This window comes from Papio anubis, chromosome X (assembly GCF_008728515.1).
Source record: "Papio anubis isolate 15944 chromosome X, Panubis1.0, whole genome shotgun sequence".
In the NCBI taxonomy this organism is placed as follows: Eukaryota; Metazoa; Chordata; class Mammalia; order Primates; family Cercopithecidae; genus Papio; species Papio anubis.
This window is the reverse complement of record NC_044996.1, coordinates 19,770,413-19,788,788: the sequence shown is the minus strand read 5'-3', so window position 1 is coordinate 19,788,788 and position 18,376 is coordinate 19,770,413. Positions and strand designations below refer to the sequence as shown.

Genomic DNA, 18,376 nt, shown 5'->3' with positions numbered 1-18,376 from the left:
TGGGGTTTCACTGTGTTAGCCAGGATGGTCTCAATCTCCTGACTTCGTGATCCACCCGCCTTGGCCTCCCAAAGTACTGGGATTACAGGCGTGAGCTACCATGCCCAGCCTGTTTGTTTTGCCTTGCTTTTCCATTACTTGGTGAAGGTACCCAGTAGATGGTCAATCCAGGTGACTGACTGACTGACTGGTACTGAGAAAGGGCGTGGGAGCCCATAAGCTAAAGGAACCATTCTAAAGATGGGAAGATAAAAACACCTTGTGAAAAACCTGCATTTCAAATTGACTAATTCATTTGCCTTTTGAAAATGCCACTTCAAAAGAGTGTTTTTCTCCTTTACTGTGGTAATGTTCTTTAATTTTTAAGATGACATAATTTATAAAAATCCATAACAGTGTTAATCATATTTGTGATAATAAGATGAAATGCTTCATTGCCAACAAAAGAAATGAACATTTTCACCTTTCAATCTCTGGGAAAGCCAAAAATGTCTGAAACCGTTTGTTATGATAATTGCTTGTCAAATATTTAAAACTTAGGGCCATAGCGAGATTTTTCACCCATAAAAGGAAACTCAAAGTAACGTCTAAATTTTTATTCTCGTAGCCTGAAAGTAGCCAACCAGGTTTTTTAGAAAACTGTGTAAAGTATATGTAAATGTTAAGGGCAAAAAGTCTTTTCTTACTACTTTGAACCTATAGCCCACTTTGGAGATGCATAGAAATACACCCGTCCCTCCTTCACAAGTAATGAAGGCTTAGTCAAGCATTAAACTAAGCACACACACACACATACACACGTTTATAAGAAATACATTATCAGATCCTGTCATTTGCAACAACATGGAGGGAACTGGAGGTCATTATGTTAAGTGAAATAAGTCAAGCACAGAAAGGCAAACATTACATGTTCTCATTTATTTGTGGGAGCGAAAAGTCAAAACAATTGAACTCATGGAGCTAGACAGTAGAAGGATGGTTACCAGAGACTGAGAAGGGTAGTGGGGTGGGTGGTGGGAGGGAACTGGGGATGATAAATAGGTACCAAAAAATAGTTAAAAGAATGAATAAGACCTAATATTTGATAGCACAACAGGGTGACTATAGCCAATAATAATTTAATTGTACATTTTTAATTAACAAAAAGAGTGTAACTGGATTGTTTGTAACACAAAGGATAAATGCTTGAGGGGATGGATACCCCATTCTCCATGATGTAATTATTACACATCATGCCTGGATCAAAACATCTCATGTACCACATAAATATATACACCTACTACATACCCACAATTGTTTTTAATTTTATGAAAAAGAAATACATTATCAAGGGATGAGTGTTTATTTAAAAAAAAAAAAAAAACTGGCTTTCACGAAAATGTCCTTTAATTCTCATTAGTGTTAATCCCTACAATGGAGCTCTACAATATCCTGTTTAAATTGTAATTTTATTTGAGAATAAAACAATGGGTTTAAAAATTGTAATTATACTTGTTTATTTCCCACAAAAGAGAGAAAGAAAGGGAGTGACTTGCAGTCTTGTGATTGTTCTACAACTTTTTCAGGAGAAAACAAATGAGGTCAGATTTCCGCTTATAAACTCACGTTGGTTATACAATTACAAGGCCTTCCGTATTCATTATCTATTGCTGAATAACGGATTACCCCCAAAACAACAAACCTTCATTGTGTCACAGGTTCTACGGGTCAGGAATCTGTGCACGACTTAGCTGAGTGCCTCTGGCTCAGTGTCTCTCGTAAGTTGCAGTCAAGCTGTGGCTGCCACTGTGGTCATCTCAAGTCTTAACTGGAGTTTGGAGAATCCACTCCCATGCTCACTCAAGTGGCTGATGGCAGGAGACCTCAGTTCCTCTCTTGTAGCTTTCTCCATAGGCTGTCCAAGCGTCCTCATAACATGGCAGCTGATGAAGAGGGAGAAGGGGAAGGGGATGACAAAAGGCCCAAGTTAGAAGTCACAGAAGTGACATCCCATGGCTTCTGCCATATTCTACTTGTTAAAAGAGTCTGGTCTAGCTCACAGGCTAGGAGGGATTACAGAAGAGTGGGAACACCAGGAGGCAGGATTAGTGGGGACCAGCGTAGAGGCTTCCTACCACCCCTTCAATCTTATCACACTGGCAAACTCCACAAATGCAATGTCCTTCAGTTTATTTGTGTAAATACCGTTAATGTCAAAACACAGGGTGGAAAAGGACATGCTATGCCACTGCTGTTTCCTTGTGTCCATCAGTTACATTTTCCCTCTTCAAGGAAAACAAGTTACAGGACTTGACTGATTGGTGAAAATCATTTCATAGGAAGCTTCTATTTATTTTTATAACAGGAGATTGACAAAGACAGTTAAAGCCAAAGGAAAAAAGCGTAAGATGTAAATCAAATAATAGCAATGATGATACTGGGTAGAGGCGCTAATGTTGGCTCTAATTATGTTCCCCACATTAGCAGTAATATGAACTCTTTCAACAATTCTCTAATGTAATGTAATTCAGATCAGGCCAAGGATACTCTAAAGTTTTTCAGAGTGGGGTGAGGAGGTAGGGGATCCAGGTAATGTGTGTCTGTGTGTGTGTGCACACACGTATATATGTATGTATATATATTATGTATACTTATATTTATTATTATCCAGCATCCAAGGACAAGAGGCAGGGGACTTTGCTTATTGACTTGCATATGAGTAAGTCATATAGTACACTAAACTCCCCACCACTTGCTACTTCCGTTTTTCTTTGTTCTTATCCAATTCACAACCATCTGGCACGGCCAGTGGTGAGGTTCCTGTGGCTTACCTGAAGGGCAATGCACGAAATCGAAGTAGCTCCCAGAATGATGAAACACCAGTAGCGGAGAGGAGCTCACTTACTTGGCCTGGGCAGGTGGTGGGATTGCAAGAGGGTGCATAAACAGGTTTCTGAAAGGGAAGTGACAGGTTTGCCCAACTTTGCTCTGTAGCTTTGTCAGCATTCATTGCTAGATGTTCTCTGACAGGTAAGGGGGAATTGGTCTGAGTCCTAGAAGTAAATGCTAATACCAGTTTTCAAATATAAGGGAACATGAAATAATCCCTGCCACCTGGGAACATGAAAAAAATTCCCTGTCAGCGAAGGCACTTTTATTTTACAGTTACTAGGAAGAATATTTAAATTGCTCAGGTTATTTTCAATGTTGTTTTGGCTTTGTCATAACACCCTATTATATAAACACTATACGAATGTAAATTATTCACCTTTTAAAGTTACTTTAAAATTTTTGACTCTTCGCCAAATATATTTCTATCAAGAGCTCTTTAAAGCTCTGTCTGCAACTTAAGCACACATCTTTAAAAGAAAAGCTCGTTTTCCAAGTAATGCCTACAGAATATTTATTCTATTTTTGAAGCTGTATTTACATAACAAAGCACTAAAGGAAGCCCAGTGTAGGGAGAGAATCCAGTCCTAAAGCAACAGTGAGACTGGTTTCTATGGAGTTAGAGAAATTCTAGCTCTCTCCACTGCCAAGGGTGGGTCAGGACAGGAACAAATTGACCCAAAAGTAAGCCTCAATGTCATTCCTACAGCAACTCCCTGTGATAATTTACAGTCTGCAATCAAAATAAAATAATCTCTTCAAAAATCTCGTTCTTTTATGGTTCATTCTACAAATTAATTCTCATTTTCATTTCATATTTCATCAATTTAACTTTCTTTCGCTTTACCCAGGTAAAGAAATCACACGCCTCTAATGATAGATGCACCTAAACTCTAAATAGGTTTTGGTATTTGAGTTACAGCAAGTACAGGGAATGGAATATCTAAGTTGCCCAAGTTACTATCAATGTTGTTTTAACTTCGCGAAAATATTTAATGACAATTTTTTTAAACTGCCCATGAAAAAGAACATTCTCCAGTTTGAAGCTCTGCCACTACCAAAAAACAAAAACAAAAATGAAAACCACAGTCTCAATCCAGAAGGTACGTACTATATTTTCACTCCTCTGTTCCATCAAATCAGCACACAATAGTAAGTTTCTGTCTTTCAATTAATTTTTTAACCTGATATTTACTGGTATTTCATGGCATACTTTGTATGAGTAATTAAACAAAAAATTGATTAACTTTAAAGGTTAATTAATATCAAGTCCTAGTTGGGACTTCTGGTGTGTGCAAGTGCAGGTGTGTGAGAGAGGGAGGGAGAAAGGGAGGGGGGAGACAGGGAGGGAATACCTGGGGTGGGGGAATAATCCAGTACATCTCCTGATACAGAATAGGCATATGATAAATAGTATTCTTCCACTCTTTATCTTCCCAAATAAGAAAGTTCACTCCAGTGTGGCATGGAGAATGGGATATTCTAATTATTCAGGTAGTCCTAGGTTTACCATAGTGTGTAGTCCACAGGGTTATACCATATAAGCCCAGAGAATCTGTTAAAAAACACTGCAACTAAAGTCACAACTCCTCTGCCTACTTCCAGGCCCCCCATAATCTCTTTTTTTGAGACAGAGTCTCAGTCTGTCGGCCAGGCTGGAGTGCAGAGGTGCAATCTCGGCTCACTGCAACCTCTGCTGCCCGGGTTCAAACAATTCTCCTGCCTCAGCCTCCTGAGTAGCTGGGATTACAGGCACCTGCCACCACACCCGGCTAATTTTTGTATTTTTAGTAGAGACGAGGTTTCATCATCTTGGCCAGGCTGGTCTTAAACTCCTGACCTCGTGATCAGTCCAACTCGGCCTTCCAAAGTGCTGGGATTTCAGGCGTGAGCCACTGCGCCCAAGCTTTTTTTTTTTTTTTTTTTTTTTTTTTTTTTTTTGAGACAATAGTCTGTCACCCAGGCTGGAGTGCAGTGGCACGATCTCCACTCACTGCAACCTCTGCCTCCTGGCTTTAAGCTACTCTTCATTCTCCTGCCTCAGCCTCCCAAGTAGCTGGGATTACAGGCACACGCCACCAGGCCCGGCTAGATTTTGTATTTTTTAGTAGAGACCGGTTTTCACCATGTTGGCCAGACTGGTCTCCAACTCTTGGCCTCAAGCAATCGACCCGCCTCGGCCTCCCAAAGTGCTGGGATTACAGGCGTGAGCCACCGCGCCCACCCCCCACACCCCCATAATGTGACATCACCCTACTTGTCCAGACCAGTCTCTAATTCCCCAGTAGAAAGGCTCTGTCCAACTAGGTCCATCTCCTTTCAGTTCTTCTCTGTCTCCTGGCCTCTGAAAATGCTCTTTTGCCCATTCCATCCAAATTCCACCTTCCCTTCAAGGATCAACTTGAAGCTTAAAAGTATAAAATGATGGTGACAGATTTTCAGGAGAGAGTTTATAGTACTGAGCAGCTAATTTAAAAGCAAATTAATTCTATATTATTCCAGAGGATGTGTTCCAAGTGTCAGTCCCAGATGGACATCTGTGAAGCCAACGTGTTAGATATGAGTTCAACAACCCTTGGTCAGCACCAAGAACACCAAATGGTGCCTAAGCCAACTCTTGAGGATGTTAGCCATCATCTTTACCACCACAACAGCACCTTGTTCTCACTTCTTCTGGTTCCTTTTTTCCCTTCTCAGGTATATGTTCACTTAACAATATGTATTGGATTTCTTTCTAACTTGGCTGGGCACAGTGGCTCAAGCCTGTAATCCCAGCACTTTGGGAGGTCAAGGCAGGTGAATCACTTGAGGTCAGGAGTTTGAGACCAGCCTGGTCAACAAGGTGAAACCCCGTTTCTACTAAAAATACAAAAATTAGCCAAGTGTGGTGGCGCATGCCTGTAATCACAGCTATTTGGGAGGGTGAGGCATGATAATTGCTTGAACCTGGGAGGCGGAAGTTGCAGTGAGCTGAGATGGTACCACTGTACTCCAGGCTGGGTGACAGAGGGAGATTCTATCTCAAAAAACAAACAAAAACAAAACAAAACAAAAAAACAAATATGTATTGGACATCAACGGATGCAAAGTATTGTGCAAAGCGCTGAGAAGATACTTATAGACAGACATGTCGTTACCCTCTAGGAGCTTACTGTCTGTTAGGAAGAGAGTCTCAGAACAACTAAGTTCATTAAAGTGCTGTGACAGGACAGGACAGAGGCAGTTAACTCCAACTCTGAGGCCATCTGAGAAGGCTTCATGGAAGAGGTGGCATTTGAGCTGAGCCTAAAAAGGATGTGGAAATGGAAGGAACAGGGATATCCAGCATAAATGCATAAAGAAGGTGTGACTGGAGGAGTAGGAGATGCAAGCAGAGGTGAAGACTGGAGCCAGACTGTAGAAGGCCTTGAATGCCACATTAAGGAGTTAAGCTTTTTAGTCATCTGCCTTTTGTGCCGAGGATTAACATGATCAAAATTGTGTTTTCCCAGCAGAACTCCATGGACCACTGGGAGAGGAGCAGAACTCAGCTGAGAGCTAAATGGGGGGCCTGAAAAGGTCACCTTGATGACATCATGGTGGCAAGTGGAGACTCTGAACTTGAGGACAGATAGTAGGGACAGAGGAGAAGGACTTGGTTTTCTTTCTCTTCTTTCATCTTCTTTCTTTCTCTCCTCTGCCCTGGCCCTTGCTCTCCACCCTACTCTCGTTTTCACTCTTCCCTGCCTACGGCATAGGCATTCCTGGGGACTCTGGACTAAAGAAGCTGTTGAGCCCTGGGTTTAGGGCAAATGCTAAAATTAAAAACGGGATCTGGATTTCCATTTCCTCTTCCATGCGTAGGGCTGGGGCTTACTCTGGTCATGAACCGCTGCAAAATCCCACCCAATCTCAAGCCCAAGAATAATTTTAAGAAACAGGAGGCAAAAGAAATGGCATTATCCATCAGTCCTAGACACTCTATCGCTGTTTTTTTGTTTGCCTTTTGGTTTTTGTTTTTGTTTTGTTTTTTTTTTTTGACAGAGTCTTGCTCTGTCGTCCAGGCTGGAGTTCAGTGGTGCGATCTCGGTTCACTACAACCTCCACCTCCCAGGTTCAAGCGATTCTCCTGCCTCAGCCTCCCGAGTAGCTGGGATTACAGGCACCCACCACCATGCCTGGTGAATTGACACTCTATCTCTTACGTTTTAATTTTTTTAAATGCAAACGGATGTTCGGGGGAAAGAATGGCAACCATGAGTGAGTTCAGTTCCGGATGATGTCGTGTTACCATCTCTCATGTAAACATTTCAGATATGCACATTCACTTTCTCTCTGCTATTTCAATAACGTATTTCATGCTTTGGAAAATACTGCAGCTGCATCTTGGTTTTAAACAAAGATAGCATCCCTTCGCACTCTTCAATTTGTGGTTCCCTCCTATTCTTTCTACCCAGCAAGATATTATTTGCCCCCAGGAGTGTTTTCTTTTCATATAACAAGATCCGGAAAGCGATGTCATTCAGATATCACAAAGCAGAGCTCTGTGCTTTTTACAGGACATCCTTGGTGCTGGTCACTTTTGGTTGGTGTTTTTGTTTGTTTATTTCAATTTTTTTGATATCAATGGAGCAACGAACCTTCCAAAGGCACTTCAGCTTCCCTCAACAAGATTGCATTTAACAGGTTGACACTGATATACTGGGGTTTCTTTTTCTTTTCTCCTTTTTATAATTAGCTGAAATTCAAGGAAAGTGCTAGAAGTGTGAGGTGAAACTGATTACCATAATTTTATGGTGAAAGCAAGTGACTAAATCTAGCCTAGTACTATACTTGAACCCCCATTATGGCCACCACACCTACAAGAGATGGGTTTTTGGTCTCCGTGCCCCTGTCATTACATTTTGCTCTGTCAGTTCATGCTCTGTGCAAAGGACAGCAAGTCCTGGCCACTTACAGGTTGCACTATAGGGCCAGCATGGTGTAAAGAGACACTGAGACTGTCCTACACCCCTTCATTCTCGCCCTCCTTAGCAAAAAGTTCCAATCATTGCCATCATCTGAGACAGTCTTTGATTTAATGGGCAAAAATCCAGGAATAATTAAGACAATGACACTAAACACCCAGGAAAAAAAGAAAAAAGAAAAAAAAAAAGCCTGGTTGAAAGAAGAAATCCAGGCAGCACTGAAGGTAGCGATTCTGCATCTTTGAGGAGGGAAAAGAGATCTAGAAATCAAAAGCAACAGCTACCAATGACTTACTAAGCTTCTCTTTGGCAGAAAGGAAAAACTTACTAATTCATTCTACTTTTTCCTGGTGAGATCATGGGGGTAGGAGAAGTTAAGATTAGAATTTTTCTCCCAAAGTTCTGAGTTTTGCAAATAACTATATTTTATAATTAATTTCATAAAATAAAATAAAATAAAAATTACCAAAGGACACTATCTTTTTTGTTTAATCTGAGAGTAGGACAAGCATTCTTACATTATGTATTATACAGTTACTACTCACTGCTAGCCATTGCTTGAACCCTGAAAAAAAGCCTTTACAAATAACACAATAGAAGCTTCATAACACAATTACAGTTTTCTTTCTGTTAAATTTGTAACTCTATCCTGATTCTATCTCTCTAAAGACTTCTGGATATTTACAACATAAGGAAAGTCTTGTTTCCCTAACTCAAGGCCTTCATTAAAAACACAATCATAAACAGCATTTCTATTTAAAATAAAAATGGGAAGTTCTAGAAATCTTCTTTGTAACTTACAAAAATAAGTTTTAATGCAACTTGATTCTCCAGTATCTATTTCCCAAGATTCATTCACAGTTGCTTTCCAGAAAACATTTTCCAAAATTTATGCCAAATACCAAGTTATGCATAACTTCCTCGCTGAATATCTCTAGTCTAGAGCTAATTTATTTTTCTCAGCTGTGCCTTCAGAGCCTTCAAAGCTATTACTCCCTCGGCTAACTATGATTATTCCTTATCAATATAATTTCCGAATGTTTCACGGAACAAAAAGAGAAAGGAAAATATGTGCTATTTTCCTGAAAACAGCTGCCTTGAAACACTATTTCAGAAGGGACCAAAAAAACAATAGATGGTGTGCAATTTTCATTTCAGGTTCCTAGTTGCCCCGTGAGAAGTTGCCTGACTACCAGTTGCAGGCCCCCCCTAACACCCCAGTTGGTGAGCTGTGCCTGTTTTCAATGCTAGGATAAGTTTCTCACCACTTCTCAGGGCAATTTATATCCTGTGAGTTTTGTCAAGTTGGGAAGGGCCTACCAAAAGAGAAGCCATTTGCAGAATCAGGGTTTGCTTCAAAGGTCCTAAGAAAATCCTTGAGACATCACAGTTGAAAAACATTTGAAGGTTGTTCACTTGAGTAAATGCTTAAGCTTGTCCTCCCTTACTTTCTCCGGCCTGTAGCAATATTACTCACCCTCAAAGAATTCATCAATATTCAACTGGCTCTCCAATTTGCTGAGGTAGCAAAAGGAGTTTAATAAAGAAAGCTGCTACAATTTGTCTTTAGAGAACATGCCACAAACTCAACTTTTATCTTATGTCGCTGGAATCTTCTGCCCTTTTACTAATTTAGGGGGAAATGAATGCTTACTTGTAGCAACCCAAGCAAATTTACCCACGAAGGCAAGCCTTAAAAACCCAGCAAAGCCTTTCATCCCAAGGGCACCAGAGCTTTATAAATGATCTATCTGAGGATTTAGAAGCGTGTTCAGTCACGTCTCACAGCTCGGCAAACTTTCAGCCCTGTCCACGAGGGTTTTTGAAAATCTTAACAGGGAAACTTGTAGCTTAGTAGTAAGAGTTTTTAGCGCCCACCGAAACTGGACGAGTATCAGCCGTTTTAAAAACCTTTCCTGAAAAGAAAATCTTGCTCTGTAAAACCTTTTTGGTTAACTTTTCAAAACAGCTTTGCAGACCCTGGAAGACGCTACTCTTTTCCCTCCCCGCGCCCCGGAAAAGAGCCGCAGACGCCCGCGAAAGGCTGCGAAACGCTTGCAACGCCTTGGGTTTGCGAGATCGCCCTTGCAAAGACATTTCAGATTTTCCATCAGCTCTACAGAAATATCACAGTAAAATGCATGCGAGAGTTAAGTAGCTCAAACTGGAGCGCCGAGCACGGCAGATTCCGCAGTTTTATTTTTGTAAACTGATTTCGTGTGTGTGCGCGCGCGCGCGCGTGTTGCTGCTTTCTTTCGGCACCTGATTTTTTTTTCCCCCAGCGCCCGCACGCGGTTCTGGGCTACCCCGCGCGCCGTCTGCAGGCCGCGACAACTACGGCCTCCCTCGGGGAATGCGGTGGCCGGCCGCGGTGGCGACGACTGCAGGCGCGCGGCTCAGCTCCCCGCGGCCCACGGGTTTCTTTGCTCATCCATGGCGCAGCCGAGCCCACCGAGTCTGAGTCGGACCAGGGGTTGCTGAGAGCCGCCAGGAAGTCCCCACCCTGCACTGCCCCCGGGGCCAACGCGCTCGGCAGCTCCTCCGCAGAGCTTTGCCCCATCTGCCCCAAGGTTCCAATGGCCCCTCCTGGCCTGCCCAGGGCTATGGCAGCTGCAGGCCAGCTCTACCCATTGCTCTTCCCGTCCAGACCCCACTGGCCTTGAGCCCTGCTTGCTCGCAGATTTGTCCCACCCGGGACAGGGAAAGGAAAAGAAGCCGCGTTCATTTTCTTAGCATTCAGGCACTATTTTATAAGGGAACTCTTCCAAAATTTTCATTTAGGAAAGTTGAAAGAACGGTACAACGAACGTCTGTTTACCCCCCACCCCCAACAGGATGCAACAACTGTTAACATATTGCAATACTTGCTTCCTTTCTGTTCTCTCTCATAATGTGTGCGTATGTTAGCTGCATCATTTGAAAACTGCAGACATCGTGACATTTCACTTCTGTACACTTCAGCATGCATCTTCAAGGATAAGGACCTCCTTACCTTCAATACCATTCTCACAAATACAAAATAGCATGGTCCCTAATAGGGTCTAACATCCAGGATAAGGGCTCCTTTCCCTCCCGTTTTCCCCACTTCAGTCTTAAATATCAGTTTCCCTTCTTGTACTGGACACATGTGTAAACAATTGCTCCTCCCTCTGTTATGCCCACCAAAGGACTATGGGGCTCACCCTGTCCCGGGGCCTCTCTACCTGAGAGCTTGGTGGGGTGGCGAGGGCTGGGGCGTCTCGACAGACCTGCACTCAAACGCGTGGCGAGAGCGCTGCATCCACGCGGTCTGAGACCCCCCGTTTCCTTTCCCAAACCATCTCAGGTTTGGGAAGCACCGAACAAGAAGCCTCGCTCAGCCACCTTGCGCCCTCCCGGCGGCTCAAAGGAACCACCAGAGGACCGGTGAGCGCGGGGTGGCGTCCATCGGAGGAGCCTCTGGGTGCGCGCTGTGCTATCTCGTGCCCTTGGCTTTGCTGTTTGCCATCCTCCGTTTTTTCTCCCCGAGCCCTCGCTATTCGTCTTGGTGTTGGTTACTCTGGGCGCCCAGTGCCCTTCTCGGCCCGCCCCCGCAGCGGGCCAAGGCTGCGGCTTCGAGCGCCTGCACAACCCCCTTCCCTACCGCTCCTTTCCTCCCCTCCCCCCTTCCGCCCCCGGGCCCCAGAGCCGAGCGGGGCCACCGGGGGGCGGGGAGCGCCAGCAGCGCGTGGCCACGCCCCCCGAGCCGGCTTTTTCTAGGGCGGCTCCGGGAGCCTCTCCGCCGGCTGCGCCGCTCGCCTCCCAGGGAGCGCTCCGCGCTGGCCCCTAGCTCCGCGCCGCTCCGCTCCGCTCCGCCTCCGCCACGCCGCTCTCCGAGCTTCGGCAGCAGCCAGCGTCCCTTCCACGCTGCGACCCCGGCTCTCAGCTCTGCGTCCCTGTAGCTCCGTGCCCGGCACCTCGCGCCCCGCAACCTCGCCGTCTCCCAAGTCCCGGTCCCCGCTTCTGTCGCTGTCCGTCGCTGTCCGTGTGTCGCTCGCTCGGTCTGTCTCTCCGCCTCCCCAGCCCTTCCTCCCTCTCTCCCTCGCTGGCTTGCACGTTCGCTCGCTCTCGGACGCGGCGAAACAGCTTCGCAGGCAAATCCCAGAAACCTTTGCAAAAAGCTTGCAATGAAATTTAAGAAGTTCTTCGATTTCGGCGCCATTTTCGAGTGGAGCCAGAGGTGACATGCGATTTTTAAAAAAGGGACTTGGTGGCTGGCCTCTTTCCCGATTGTAACGTCTGTTACGGCAGGCCGAAAAAAATCTGGTGGTAATTCTGAAAAAAGTGCTGTGGCGTTTGGGGGTTGTAAAGCACGTTTTGGGGGCGGGATGGGGGCAAATCTGACCTTTAAAGTGTTTAACAAATGAGTGCGACCGGGAAATTCTCAGGAAACGGACTGGGGAAAAAAAACCTAACATGGAGGGGCGGGGAGAGAAAACTGAGTAAGGGGCAGTGACCGACTGTCAGCCTCGCTATGGTCGGGAGCGACTGGTTTTGACAGAATGTAAATGAACTTTTCCTGACTCTTACTTGCAAGCAGTTAGTTATGTCTTGGAAAGAAATGTGTGATTAATTTCACATTGTCTCTCCCGAATTTTAACTTTCAAGGTTGTTTAGTTTTCCCTGTAGGGAACTTGACATTGGGAAAGTTTGGCTAGAATGCGCCAAGGGAAGGTACATCGTGTGTTTGGGGTGTGGGAGACGAAGGCGTATGCAAAATTAAAAGACAAAACGTTGTAAAGTATGAACAGAGGAAGAGGCGTATTCTTTGGCTCTTAAATCATTTAGCCAAACACATTGCAGTTCAGAAGGGGGTGGGGCTATGGCAACTCGAAAGTATCGATTCTTTGTCTATTGTATCAGCGAATGACCCTCTCCTGAAGTGTCAAGACGCCCCTTTGTAATCTCTTTTCGTAAGTAAATTTCAGTCTAAGGGGAAATATGTAAACTAGGGGATCAAGGTGGCTCTTTAGGGGTGTAACTCGTTGTACTATCACTGGGAGAGATGAAAGGGGTTAGGGTGAAAGGTGTAAATGAATTTGATTCCAAGAACAATCTGGAAGGGACCTTCGCCTTTGACACCGATGCTATTTCGAATGAACTTTTGTTTTTCTAAGTAGTCAACTAAGGAAATGTTAAATTAGGCATGGCTTTAACTTCTGACATGATGGCTCGTATATGTGTGGGGAACAAAATATTGGGATAAAGTTGTGGAGTTTTAAATTATAATTGTACATTTGCTAAACATGTTTTTTTTCTTCTTTTTAAGGGCAGTCAACGACGTTTTTCTCCATTAATCCCAGTCAATGTAAAATTGTTTGTAAATATCATTGCCAAAACAAGATGGAATGTAGAGATACTTGATTGTCTGTCCCAATTTAGGGAATGGGGTTATTGTTACTAATGACTTTTTTTTTTTCATGACATAGTGTATTTGTTACCACTGGATCTCAGTCTGGATGTTATAAATTTGATACTTAATCTTACTAAATACTCTGCACATTTTATTAATTAATAAATAGGACACTTAACATTCATTGTACTGGTTTTGAAAAACCGACATAATTTGTAAATGTAACAAGATACTTACAGTTGGATAATTTAAATGTCTGTTACTTGTGCTGAAATGTATTGTAACTTTCAAAACCATTACAGTTAGTGCTGATTTTGTTTTAACTTTTAGGTTTGTGATTGAGGATTTCAGAGTGGGTTTTTTTTTAATGCTTAATTGAATATTGTATTCAAACAAAAAGGGGTCATGCATGTGACTTGTTGCTAATATGTGTCCATTTTAAAAAGGAAAAAGTGGTATCTAATGAGTTAATCATTAAGGAGTATGCGCAGTGCCGGCCATTTCAGGACATGAAAGAGTTTCTGTGGAGCTGCTTGAAACAGGAAGGAGCGACTTGACATCAAGTATTTAAACTTTTTGATTTATGTTTTGATAGACGGCATTGATAGGTGTAAATTACAAATAAGTTTGAGTAACCAGTTTAATATGTAAACTGGTATTTCATCTACAGAAATTTCTCTGTCATTGTTTGAAGCTCTTAAAAATGACTCAGAGCCAGGGGTGTTGTAAGAAAAAACACTAGCAGTGAGTTAGGACATCAAATGCTTTTAAAGATGGATATATATGTCGCAGCGATAGTATATATTAGAATCAGCTGAAGCTACCGGTGAGGTTTTGGTTATTTTCTTTCAGTCATCTGAGTCCATTTCCAATAAAGGATTTTTGTTTTGTTTTGTTTTTAATGGGGACAATGAATGAGACTTGTAATATGCAGCAGGAAGAAGTTTCACCAAGACTTTGAAGCTGGCAAGAATGATCCAGATGTCCAATTGCCTCTACTTAATCTTACTCGTCTACTTTCAGAAGTAATTAGATTCTCCTCCACACTAATTCCTATCTCCCATCGCTCTGCTTTTCACCACTACATTTTTCCAAGATTCATCCTCGGGAAAAAATTGAGAGCCACACCTTCGGTTCCACCTGCAGCTCCTGGAAATCAAATGATGAAGTTATAAAAAGTACCTTAACTTGGAGTGAGGTGGCCTAGTCATAAGTTTTGCCCTATTCCTTGCCATGGGGTAGGGCGGGGCTTCCTCCAGTCATCCAGTCTTTCTTCACCCGCAGGTACCCCAGATCTATCCCCCTTCATTGACTCCGAGGGGATACAGCAGCAATTCATGTTTTGAAGTGTTCTAAATGGTTCAAAACGTGAGGCGCTGCTATACCCCCTCGTGGGGAAGGTAGAAGGTGGGGTCTGCCGGACGCGTGTTCCTGCCACCAGGTGCCGCTCCCCGCGAGGCCGGCTCAGGAGCAGGTAGGTGGGCGGGGGCTCGCGTCTCTCTTTCCGGCCTTCCTTGACCATGCAGCAGGACTGTAGTCCGGGGAGGGCAGTGTTCCTGGCTGGGCTAGGGGTGGCCGGTCCAGGGCGCACATAGGCGGTGCGAGTCGAGGAGGGACGCGGTGCCCGCGCTCAGCCGTGCCCTAGCAGCGGGAACAGTTCTGCAGTGAGTGATCAGTACTCTGGAGTATTGTTTCCGCTGCCAGGGTAAGTCTGGGACTGCCGTTCGGGCCTACCCAGCAGGTAAGTCTTAGGCCATCGCCTGCGGCGTGGGCCCTGGGAGCAGCGCGACCCAAGATTGCATCAAACGTTTGCCCCGTCCTTGCATATGTGACTGGACGTGAATGATGCTTCATTTTGGCACCCCCTTTCCCTGCTCAGGTAGAATTTAAACAATTGAAAAAAATCCCTTCCCAATCAGAATACCATCCACAGGACAACGAAGAAAACCCATCTTCAGTCCCCAACCACGAAATGGTGGGGGGTGGGAAGGACTGGAAAAGGAGTAAGGGGAGAGGAAGGGTGAGCAGCTGCAAGAAGTCTTCACACCTCTCTGCGGTTCCTGGTAAACGCGCTCATGTCCTGGGTATGGAAGGGACTTAAGAGTTCAGGAAAGATAAAAGTAACAGGCTACTTCCCCACTCCCTCGCCCTCCCTTCCCCGCTGCTGGGTTAGGGAGGCTCCATGGAGCTCCAGCACCCTAGAAGGATCCGGTGAGGCGCGAGGCCTTGCGGGCGGATGAACCCGTGGCGGGGTGGAAGGCGCCAACCTGCCCAATTTGAGCCTGAGGCCTGCTGAGAAGCGTGGGGGCCTTGGGATAGTTCCCGAATGAGGATGTGCGTTTCTAGCTTCTTTGCGCCCTCCTCTCCCAAAAATCTGCTACCACAATTCCACCCTGGAGGCGCGCCCCCAAGACTCCTTTGTCGCCCCAGGGGCGGGACCTGAGCTGTCGATTTCAGGGGCCCTTCGTGACTCCAAAAGTCCTGGGCGCTGTCGCTCATGAGTGCTGCACAACTGTCGCCCTCCAAAGCCACCTCCATCCCTCACTGGGCTGGCCTCCTGAGCCTTCGGTGAGGACATGGGGTTGTGAGTTGCCCGCCTGGGAGCTTGACAGCCTGACTGGAAAAGGGCTAATTCGCTAACTTTCTGTTCAAATCACTTGAGCTAATTATTTGATCTGAAACATGGGCAGGTAAAGGACCATTGGCGGGCGTGGGGAGGGAGGCGTGGAATCTTTCCCACACTTTTTGTCACCTTTCAACAAAAGCCACAACACACCCAAATGCCTCTGGTCTGAATGGGCTGGCTAGAACTGGGCTTCCCGGGACCAGGAGTGGGCCCATAGAAGTTTCCCAGTTTGGGGTGGGGCCGGGGTTCCGGAGTCCAGAGCTGGGAGTCGGGTTCAGCGGCCCGAGACGCTGGCTCTCCCAGACTCCCTTGCGCCGGGGCAGTGCGCGGGGGCGGCTCGGGTCCCTCCCGGGCCGACGGGGACCCTCAGGCTCCCGGGGCGCCGCCCACCAGCCCGACCCGGCGGAGACTCCCAGGCCTGGAAGCCCCCATTCTGCTCCCGCCCCGCCCCGGCCGGCCAGCGCAGGGCCCCTCAGGCCCGCGATCTCCAGGCTCAAACGGCGAACAGGTCCCCGCATCCGCCTGCCTTTGCACTTGGGGGTGGGGGAGCCACCCTGTGACGCCCCTTCTGCCTCTCACCAGCTTCCCCCTTTCTCCCCGTTCTGTACGGTTCCCCCTGGAGCCAGAAGGAAGCCCGGTGCCAGCCAGCCTTCCTGAAAAGACCAAGCCCGCGCCATCCGGCTTCCTCCAGTGGACGCCTGCAGGACCCAGGTGAGATACGGGACTGGTTGGGGACGCGAGGGGCGGAGGGCGGCGAGCAAGGGATCCTGACTTGGGGGCGTTGCCTCCCGGAATCCAAGCGGCCTTTTGCCCGGGTCTCCCGAGATGCATCGAAATTGAGCTCGTCCACATAGCCCCCCGACTGCGTGGTGCCCTTTTCTGACTTAAAACATTCCTTGTACCTTTATTTACACGATCCAAGTTGCAGTGTGCCTAGATTTTCCTCCAAGGACAAAAATGTGAATAAAGCAATATTTTAGCCAAACATTTCCGTATCAATTAAGAAGATTGCAATTCGTTCCAGACTATAAATTCTCTTTAACAACTCCCTAAGGTATTCTTTTAAATTGTTTTTCAACGTTGCTAAATGTGCATCATAATGTGTGGGAGACTTGTCTAAAGTGAATCAATTTATACTCGGTTGATTAATTGACCCGATGTTACCACCTCCAAGGAGGCACCTTTCCACTATTTTCTCATTTTTTCCCCAACACATGTTATTTGTTAGTGAGGAAGCTGCGTACACGTGGCATTGTATAAAGTTTATTAGGCAGACGTGGCCCTTAAACTAGGAAGAGCTTAGTATAAATCTAAATCTAAAATTCAACATTTCGGTAAGTTATGAGACAAGATACCCAGGTTGTTTGATAAACCAGAATTAAACATAATTTTTTAAAAATTTAAATCACAGGAATGTTTTTCTTGAAGGCATCCGGCATCTCCAGTTAGCAGTACTGATTTTTTTTTTTCTTTTTCCGACAAAGGAACACTACATCAACACGCTTGGCGGGGATCTGGACAAGAAGACTCCTGTTTCAAGAAAATACAATCATCTCTCAAAGGCTGTAATTTATATGCATTTTAAAACTCTCTAGGCATTGAAAACCACCCAAGTGTCCCAAATAGAAGGGTAAAATATAATCAGTCACTCAGTGTAATATTATACATCCTTTAAAAATGTTATTGGGAAATGTTTTATGATCTGTAAGTCCAAGGAATCTTCTCCCACCATTTCTTTCTCCCCGCTGTTCCCCCATACCCACACTTCTTTGTTCCAATTGGCATGTAAATTTGGTTTTCCCGCCAAATGAGTCAGTCATGATGGTAACGTCAACTGATTTGAACAGATGTGTGTCAATGTTACTTGTAAAACTAGATGTCAATAACCAGAGCCACAGAAAAAGGCAGTGGTTGCAACTCTGTAAAAATGTATGCATGCACACAGACAAGGACTAAAGTGGAACCCCACACAGGAAAACAGTGGGCTGTACTCCAGTGCTGGGACATTGAATGACTGTATGATGCTTTTGATTTCCGTTAATATGGGCAACTGTCCAATTAAAAACTCCTAAGTACTCTGCAGTGCAAATTGTTTTGCGGATTGTTTTAAAACACCATATCTATCAACTCATCCAGGCAGATGGGGCAGCAGGGGACTGGGTTCGTTCCCTGAATCCTGGACTGCTATAGAGTTCAGGGCAACATTTGCAGAAAACCTGAGCCTATGAGATGGGAGTTAACTTACAGGCAGCTTTCCTGAGACTGTGCAAGATGAAAATAAAACTAGGTTCAAAAAATATGTTTGGGGAAGATCAATGAGTTTATCGATAGAAATTAAAAGACTTGAGTCAGGGGCTATATGCAAGTTGGCATATGTTTTTAGAGATCTTTTTCCCCATTGGCCTGCAGTATGACTTAATCTCATAACCCTAGAATTTTATATATGCATTTGTATTTAGAGTTATCACATGACTCTTAAGCAAAAAAGAGTATATATACATCAAGTATAGCAAACATGTATCTCCCTGCCCCCCTACATCCCACTCAGGCCCACCCATTAGTTAC

General features: G+C 45.0%; 1 long non-coding RNA gene across 2 annotated transcripts; it reads right to left on the bottom strand.

Annotated features, from left to right (window-relative positions):
• Window positions 1-896: 896 nt before the first annotated feature.
• LOC108583901 lies at window positions 897-11,443 on the bottom strand. Of its 2 annotated transcripts, none has more exons than XR_001898728.3 (3): window positions 11,018-11,443; window positions 2,811-2,932; window positions 897-1,922 (listed from the first exon to the last, which is right to left on the bottom strand). It is a non-coding gene; the product is annotated as an uncharacterized LOC108583901 (long non-coding RNA). The 2 variants fall into 2 exon arrangements; XR_001898730.3 differs by having other exon boundaries at window positions 11,063-11,443.
• Window positions 11,444-18,376: the final 6,933 nt, after the last annotated feature.